This window comes from Xyrauchen texanus, chromosome 19 (assembly GCF_025860055.1).
Source record: "Xyrauchen texanus isolate HMW12.3.18 chromosome 19, RBS_HiC_50CHRs, whole genome shotgun sequence".
Classification (NCBI taxonomy): Eukaryota; Metazoa; Chordata; class Actinopteri; order Cypriniformes; family Catostomidae; genus Xyrauchen; species Xyrauchen texanus.
Genome location: NC_068294.1, coordinates 9,774,434 through 9,783,370, shown reverse-complemented (window position 1 = coordinate 9,783,370; position 8,937 = coordinate 9,774,434). Strand labels below are relative to the sequence as shown.

The 8,937-nt window shown below is 38.7% G+C and overlaps 1 pseudogene; it reads left to right on the top strand.

Annotated features, from left to right (window-relative positions):
* Positions 1–760: 760 nt before the first annotated feature.
* Positions 761–8,865, top strand: LOC127659545 (nitric oxide-associated protein 1-like; annotated as a pseudogene).
* The last annotated feature ends 72 nt before the right edge of the window (positions 8,866–8,937 follow it).

Here is an 8,937-nt window from a genome sequence, read left to right as displayed (position 1 = left end):
CAGTCACTTGTTTCTAGGTTGATATCAAAAGACTCGACTGCCCACTTGAGAAAAAAACAAAGAAAAACAAAAAACAGAGCTATAGATCATCCAGAGGTGGGTGTCTGAGATGTTATAGCACTGAAAAAGGAGCTCAGATATCAGCATTAAATCAACTTCAGGATAAGACACCCTCAGATTTACACATTAGTGGAGCCACAGAAACCAGAGGAATTTGTGTTCTTGGACTTTGATTAACCAGTGGACAAAACATATGATAAACTATCTCACCATATTCTTTTACATGAGCCTAGGGATACTCCAGAGGCAAAAAGTGAATACAAAGACTGACACTGACATGCACCAAAGAGGACTGGAAATGCAACTGAAGCATTTAAAGGGCTCAACAGAGTCTGGATTGGAGGAAGATTCATTGATTGAGTTCCACGAAGAAGGGTTTCCGTAGGAGGGGCACACCACATAATAGAGTGTTAGAAGGCAACAAAAGGTTTATGGTACTCCTGATGTGGAAATGTCAGTTTTTTGTGGAAGTGTCCTGGGATTTTTAACAAATACAGAGAGTTAGGACCTTGGTTTAATGTCTTATCCAAAGGTCCACAGTGCCTTTTTACTCTATAGTGTCCACTATATTGGGGCAGTACACATAATACCTCTTCCAGCATCAACCTCAGTTTTCCCCAGGAGGTCTTCCATCCAGGTACTGACCAGGCTCAATCCTGCTTAGCTTCAGTGGGCAGCTAGTCTTGAGCTACATGGTGATATGGTGCTGTTGATTTATGGTCTTCTTGATATTCCAGAGCTTGTTGGGGAAAATAAGACATTGTGATCTTAGGAAATAAAATAGACTTGCTGCCTGGAGATGCACAGAATTACCTCCAACGTATCAGGCATCAGCTGGAGGCATACAGTGCCAGCATGGGTATTTCTTCAAGTAATTCTAAAGATATCACTTCATCAGTGCCAAAACAGGATATGGTATAGAAAACCTAATATCAACACGACAGGCAACCTGGAAGTACAAGAAAGATGTGTATTTGGTCGGGATGGCCAATGCTGGGAAATTCACACGGTTAAACGTGCTGCTAGAGTTGGACTATTGCAAGTCCAAAGCTTCTGATGTGATCCACAAACCTACTCCATGGCCTGGTGAGACCTTGTATTCATTGTTTATGAATTATACTCAATGTTGGGTAGAAATGTATTACATTTATTCTTGAATAAAAAAATCATAATGTGCATAATCAGATTACAGTTATATGGATTACATGGTTATGTTATTGATTGCATTACCAATCAGCCACTGGCAATAGACAAACATGTGTTTAATTTACTGATTTCAGAGAAGTCGCATTTCCTAATTCTCTATATAACAACAGTTCTCTTAAATTACAAGCATGTTCTAAATGTCTTCAATTTTGGGTTACATGGGTGTTTGTTTGTTATGACCCTTTGAGCACCTTTATTCAGCAACTGACAAATAGGAAGTTTCTGTTTGTTGCTATGTTTACTAATATTTTAATGAAAGGAGTGTTAATTGATAGCCTACTGAATATATTTATGATTAGATATTAATCTAAAAGATTACATTACTGAATACAATTTAAAATGTGTAAATTGTAATCAGTACTGGATTACATTTCAGAAGTAATCTGCCCAGCACTGATTAGCTATACTGGCCTTAAAAAAAACAGACATCATGTATAAATAATATATGTAGCCTAATAGACAAAAGCAATCTTAGCTTAGCCAAGATTTATCCGGTCCTATTACATTATTGACAAAGTACCTGTTATCTTGTTTCACATTATAACAATAAACAGTTTGGACACATTTAACTGAATTTGTATTTAAATATATTAATTTATTTATAAACATTTCGGCTGATATACACTGATGAGCCAAAACATTATGACCACCTGCCTAATGTGTTGTTGGTCCTCTGTGTGCCGCCAAAACAGCGCTGACCCACCAAGCCATGGACTCTACAAAACCCCTTAAGGTGTCCTGTGGTATCTGAAACCAAGACCCTGCAGTGTGGCAAGGTGCCTTATCCTGCTGAAAGAGGCATCTGCCATTAGGTACACCATTGCTATGAAGGGGTGTACCTGGCCTGCAATGATGTTTAGGTAGGTGGCACATGTCAAATTGACATCCACATGAATGTCCAGACCCAGGTTTTCCCAGTAGAACATTGCCCAGAGCATCATGCTCCATCCACCGGCTTGTCGTCTTCCCGCAGTGCACATGTTGTAAAAGAAAACAGGATCATCGGACCAAGCGACCTTCTTCCACTGCTCCAAGGCCCAGTTCCGATGCTGGCGTGCCTATTATAGGCACTTTTGATGGTGGACAAGGGTCATCATGGGCACTCAGACTGGTCTGCGGCTACGCAGCCCCATATGCAGCGGGGTTGTGATGCACCGTGTGTTGGGACACATTCCTCCCGTAACCATCATTACAATTTTGTCAGTTCGGACTAGACAAGATAGCCTTTTTTGACCTCTAGATTCGATGAGCATTGGGCGCCAACACCCTGTCGCCGGTTTGTGGTTTGTCACTCCTCGGACCACGGTCAGTAGCTGTACTCACCACTGCTGACAGGGAGCACCCCACAAGTCTTACGTTTTAGAGATGCTCTGACCCAGTCGTCTGGTCATAACAATTTGGTGCTCAAGAGTCGCTGAGGTCTTTACTCCTGGCCGTTTTTCCTGCATTAGACTCAATGACTACGAGAACTGATTGTTTGTTTGCCATCTAATCTACCCAGAACTTGACACGTGGCCTTGTTAGGAGATGATCAGTGTTATTCGCTTTACCTGTGAGTGGTCATAATGTTTTGGTTCATCTGTGTATTATTGGCTGATTAACTGAAAAAAATCCAAATATTATCGCAACAGTAGTGGAATAACCGCTGATATTTCTGCCGATAACATGTTAAGCTTTATAGTGGTTTTTAATAAATTAGCTAGAAGCTCCAGTTTATCTCAAATGATCTTGTATTGGCATCGACCACAATGGGCTGTGAATTATTGGTTATCGGTTTTGGCCCAGAAAGTTTTGTTTCTCATGATCTTAAGTCTTATGGTTAAGTGCCTGAAATAAGTCTTGAAGACCTATTAATAATAGTGTCTACATATGAATTTATTTACAATACTAAAATTAGAAAAAAGAAAAAAAAATGTATTACATGTAGGGGGCCTGGGAAGCTCAGCGAGTATTGGTGCTGACTACCACCCCTGGAGTCGAAAGTTCAAATCCAGGTCTCCTAAGCAACCAAATTGGCCCGGTTGCTAGGGAGGGTAGAGTCACATGGGGTAACCTCCTCGTGTTCACTATAATGTGTTCTCGGTGGGGCATGTGGTGAGCTGTTTGTGGATGCCGCGGAGAATTGCTTTGGCCTCCACATGAGCTATGTCTCTGCAGTAACATGCTCAACAAGCTGCGATGATTGACTGCGCGGAGGCACTTGAGATTCATCCTCTACAACCCGGATTGAGGAGGCAATATTATGTATTGTATCAGCCACAATGGGCTGTGAATTATGGGTTATCGGTTTTAAGGCCCAGATTTTTTTTCTCATTACCTTAAAGACCTTTTTATCTAAAGTCTTAAGTTTGAAACTAGTCTTGTAGACTAACATTAGATAATGCATTAGGTATCATGAACAAACAAATAACAATATATTTTTATATCATTTAGAAATCTTTGTTAATGTTAGTTAATAAAAATACAATTGTTCATTGTTTGTTCATGTTAGTTCATAGTGTATTAATTAATGTTAAATGTACATCTTTTGATTTTAAAAATACCTACATTTTTGGTCACTACTTTCATAGTTTTAATTACTTTATTTTTATCCTAAAATGCACAAAATAGTAATAATAAAGAATGGGTGTCCAAACGTTTGTCTATTGTATTATAGATGACTATTTCAAGCCACTAAAACAAGAGAACAAAGAGCTCTTTATTTACTGTGCTTGACACTTTATTTTAGTCGTTAAGGAATGTATTGTGCATTCCTGGATGACTAAGCCCTTCAAAGCTACAATATTGCTGACACAGTAACTTAAACTCTAGAAAAAATATACTCCTCCCTTTGTAAGTCTAGGATCAACATTAAACCATCTGAAGTTTCCAATCATAAACCCAACAATCTACCTCTCAGGAGGGCGGAAAGACTGAAATGGGCGTCTCTTCTGACAGAGGAAGACATGAGTACTCAGGAGATAAAGAGACTTAAACTGTTCAGCAAGCAAGGGTACTTGGTTGTTGAGTTTTTATTATCTTATTTATTTTTACTTTTACCATTCTGTCACTTTTATTGAGAGGATTATAGAGAAGACCCGAAATGATGGGGAGAGAGAGAGAGGGAGAATGGAATTGGGAAATGTTGCAAACTAGATTCAAACTAGCAACACATCTCCTTTAACTGCTAGAGAAGACCATGGCTCTGACAAGAGATTACATGCTTCTGATGAGCAAACAATTTGTAAATACAATGAAAGTCTATGGGGCCAGGCATACCAGAGTAATTAAGCAGAATTGTGTGAAGCTTGTATTTTTGTTAAAGCACAAATATTACTTCTTCATTATAAAGAGTTGTTATTTGAGCTGTTTAGGTCTTTTAGTGGTGGGAATACTGTTTTAGGCAGATGAGCTTCTGGTTATGGTCCCTTTCTGGGATCCTTGCGCATGTTGTGTGAAAACTACCAGATTTACTGGCTTTAAATGGTCATGGCAGGAGGATATAACATTACACAGACAATTGTTTCACCATAGTCTCATGTATCCCAGTGCAATGACTTGCCCCAAATAATTCTATTGTTAAATGTATTGCTGTAAACACAAACTATTTTCTGTGATATATGACAGCATATCAGAGATGCTATCCGTAGATTAAATTGTATTGAACCTTGAACATTATTTTAAAATAACACATGATTCAGGGGCATATGTTTCCAAGTCAATGAATATATGTTGTCATTTTAAATGTGTTATGGAGTCAACTTTCACATTTTTAATCTGGTATTTTAGGTCACATTGGGAGGAGATTCCGAGCAGATCAGTCACGCAAGAAAGCCCTTGTAAAGTTTGATCCTGACAGTCTGGACTTTGGAGAAATCCCGGAGGATGACAACAAACAGAATCTGTCCGCAGACTCCACCACAGAAACAGAGCTCACCTACAATGAAATCGAAGATGGACGCTGGTTCTTTGACACCCCAGGCATTATGAAAGGTGTGACGTGAGTCTCCATTTTCAAACTAGGGTTCGTGCCAGGATCATGAATTATTTGAATTTGGCTTTTTCAAATTGAAGTCCTGGAAATCCCTTGAAAATAGCTACTTTTACCAAGAGGTGCTTAAAAAGTGCTTGAATTAAGCCCTATATGCAAACCGTTAAATGCGTTGCTTAAATAATGTAATATATTAAATTATTTATTTTCATAAGAACCGCAAAAGTGAAGTGCATTTTAAGGAAGCATACTACAACTGCACATAAATTTAGGCATGAGTGAACCAAGAATTGTTACTGTAAGAATGTGTAGTTAAAGATGCACATTGAGATATGTTGTACTTGTAATAAGTGGTGTTTTATAAAAATAAATGAAATAAATGAATACAATATTTGTATTTAAAATTAACAAATAAAGAATTTGTTTTAATGACATCTCTAGTCCTTGAAAACAAATAAAACAAAGTCCTTGAAAGTCCTTGAATTTAACTTTAAAGCATCTGTACGAACCCTAAACTGTACTCGCTACACTTTGATTTGTTGTACAGGGGCAGGCAGGCCATCGGGAAAACTGGGACTTTTCCCAAAGGGTCGGCCGCGAAACGGGGCCAAGTGGGCTACGATAAGCTGAAATGTGCCACTGCGTTATGCAGAATGGGCCACAAAATGGTGCCAAAGGGGGCAGCGATATGCAGAAAAGGATGAGCGACACCCCTCCCCCACTCAACAACTTTTGGGCCAGTTTCTATGTAAAATCCCGGGCCGATTTCTCTTCCCATTACGCCTGTTTTTGTATAATTATGGTTCATGTGCCACAGAGGTGTCTGATCTAAATGTCACATTATAGCCAAGTTCTCAACCTGTTAAATGAACAGGAAGTGAGGCTAGTGGTTCCCACGCAGGCTATTACACTGAGAACCTTTGTAATGAAACCCAGTATGGTCTTATTTTTAGGAGCTTTGGCTTGCATTGATTACTTGGAGGTAAGTGTCTATTTGATTTACAGTACTGTGTGTCTTATGCACATAAGATGTTTCAATAAAGCAGTTGTCTTAAGATGGTTATATATGTTTTGTGTTATATTAGTTTACAAGACAATCTCCTGAACTCCAAACTGAATGTCAGAATGGGAAAGAAAGGTGATTTAAGCAATTTTGAGCGTGACATGGTTGTTGGTGCCAGACGGGCCGGTCTGAGTATTTCACAATCTGCTCAGTTACTGGGATTTTCACGCACAACCATTTCTAGGGTTTACAAAGAATGATGTGAAAAGGGAAAAACATCCAGTATGCGGCAGTCCTGTGGGCGAAAATGCCTTGTTGATGCTAGAGGTCAGAGGAGAATGGGCCGACTGATTCAAGCTGATAGAAGAGCAACTTTGCCTGAAATAACCACTCGTTACAACCAAGGTATGCAGCAAAGCATTTGTGAAGCCACAACACGCACAACCTTGAGGCGGATGGGCTACAACAGCAGAAGACCCCAACGGGTACCACTCATCTCCACTACAAATAGGAAAAAGAGGCTACAATTTGCAAGAGCTCACCAAAATTGGACAGTTGAAGACTGGAAAAATGTTGCCTGGTCTGATGAGTCTCGATTTCTGTCGAGACATTCAGATGGTAGAGTCAGAATTTGGCGTAAACAGAATGAGAACATGGATCCATCATGCCTTGTTACCACTGTGCAGGCTGGTGGTGGTGGTGTTTTTCTTGGCACACTTTAGGCCCCTTAGTGCCAATTGAGCATCGTTTAAATGCCACGGCCTACCTGAGCATTGTTTCTGAGCATGTCCATCCCTTTATGGCCACCATGTACCCATCCTCTGATGGCTACTTCCAGCAGGATAATGCACCATGTCACAAAGCTCGAATCATTTCAAATTGGTTTCTTGAACATGACAATGAGTTCACTGTACTAAAATGGCCCCCACAGTCACCAGATCTCAACCCAATAGAGCATCTTTGGGATGTGGTGGAACGGGAGCTTCGTGCCCTGGATGTGCATCCCACAAATCTCCATCAACTGCAAGATGCTATCCTATCAATATGGGCCAACATTTCTAAAGAATGCTTTCAGCACCTTGTTGAATCAATGCCACGTAGAATTAAGGCAGTTCTGAAGGCGAAAGGGGGTCAAACACAGTATTAGTATGGTGTTCCTAATAATCCTTTAGGTGAGTGTATAGTGAGTAATAGCTAATTATATGCCTTTGACAATTATGTTGTTGTTGCTTATATGCTGCGTTTTCGCTTAAAACTTCTCAAAATATAAACAGAAATGATCACATACCATTAATTAGAGGAGGTGATTATCTTTCAAACGAGCCTGCACACAAGCTAATTGGATGCATAGATCATTAGATAATCCACATGAAGCGCAATGTTACATATGGCCACCAGGAAATGGCAGCAAGTAAATATTGCAAACATTTTTCCTACTCCCTGAAAGATATTTGGGAAATAATTGTTGTGAGATCAAAAATGTGTCCGCAGGCCATGGTCTCTGAAGCTTTCTGCCTGTCAATCATTTTGTACTTTCTCTTCTATTGTATTGTAGTTGCAGTGAATTATTAAGGCTTAATGCCATTTTTATGCCATGTTGTTCAGAACAGATGTCAACTGAAGGCACTATTTGGCTGCTGGTGTTGTTTTTGACACCTGCTCGATTTCAGCTTGTGGAAATTCCAGAATGGCTAAAATCGCTTATAGTTATATATATATATATATATATATATATATATATATATATATATATATATAGATAGATAGATAGATAGATAGATAGATAGATAAGTGATTGCAACACATTTAACAGAACGTTGGTGTCTCGAGTCCGCTTTTGAAAAATTACATTCTATTTTTAAAATCTGAAATATTGTCTAAAAAAAGAAAAAAATAATTTTTCTTTTAATTAATTTTGGAAAAAATTAAAATAAAACGTTTGATGCTGCACAATGGTCAGCGACATATGTTTACATAGAAAAACAAAATAAAAAGTGTGCAGACACAAAAACACATTTGGTGTAAAAACCCTTAAGACTTAAGGAGATGTTAGGCAACATGTTAGACAGCCTCATTTCTGGGTGAACTATATCAATGAACAATATAGACTTTTACAGCATTTATTATTCTTTGTTAATGTTAGTTAATATAAATACAATTGTACATTGTTAGTTTATAGTGCATTAACTAATGTTACCATTACAAGTTTTGATTTTAAAAATGGACTAGTATATGCTGAAATTAACATTAAGATTAATAAATGCTGAAAGATTATTGTTCATTTTTAGTTCATGTTGTTAACTCATGTTAAAAAAATGGAACCTATTGTAAAGTGTTACCAACATTTCATAATAGATTTGATAGTGCAAGCCTTGATTTCTAACTTTTGATTTTGTCATGTCTCCCAGGCTGGGTTGCCGCGACAGCAGCCGAGGGAGATCAGCTGTTGCTGAGAGCTCACACCCCTGAGGCAGCAGGACTGTGTTTACGTACCCCGCCTTTACTGCCCCACATTGTGAATCTGAAAGGAGAACGAATCAACAAGACTCCCGACTACACGTCCAAAAAAACACAGGCTCTGCCGGTGTCTGAAAAAGCAGCTGATAGGCTCAAAGTGAAAAAGTGAAGATAAAAATATTTCAAGAACATTCAGAATCCCAAAATGTTGATTACCAATATATGAAATGTCCCTCATTTA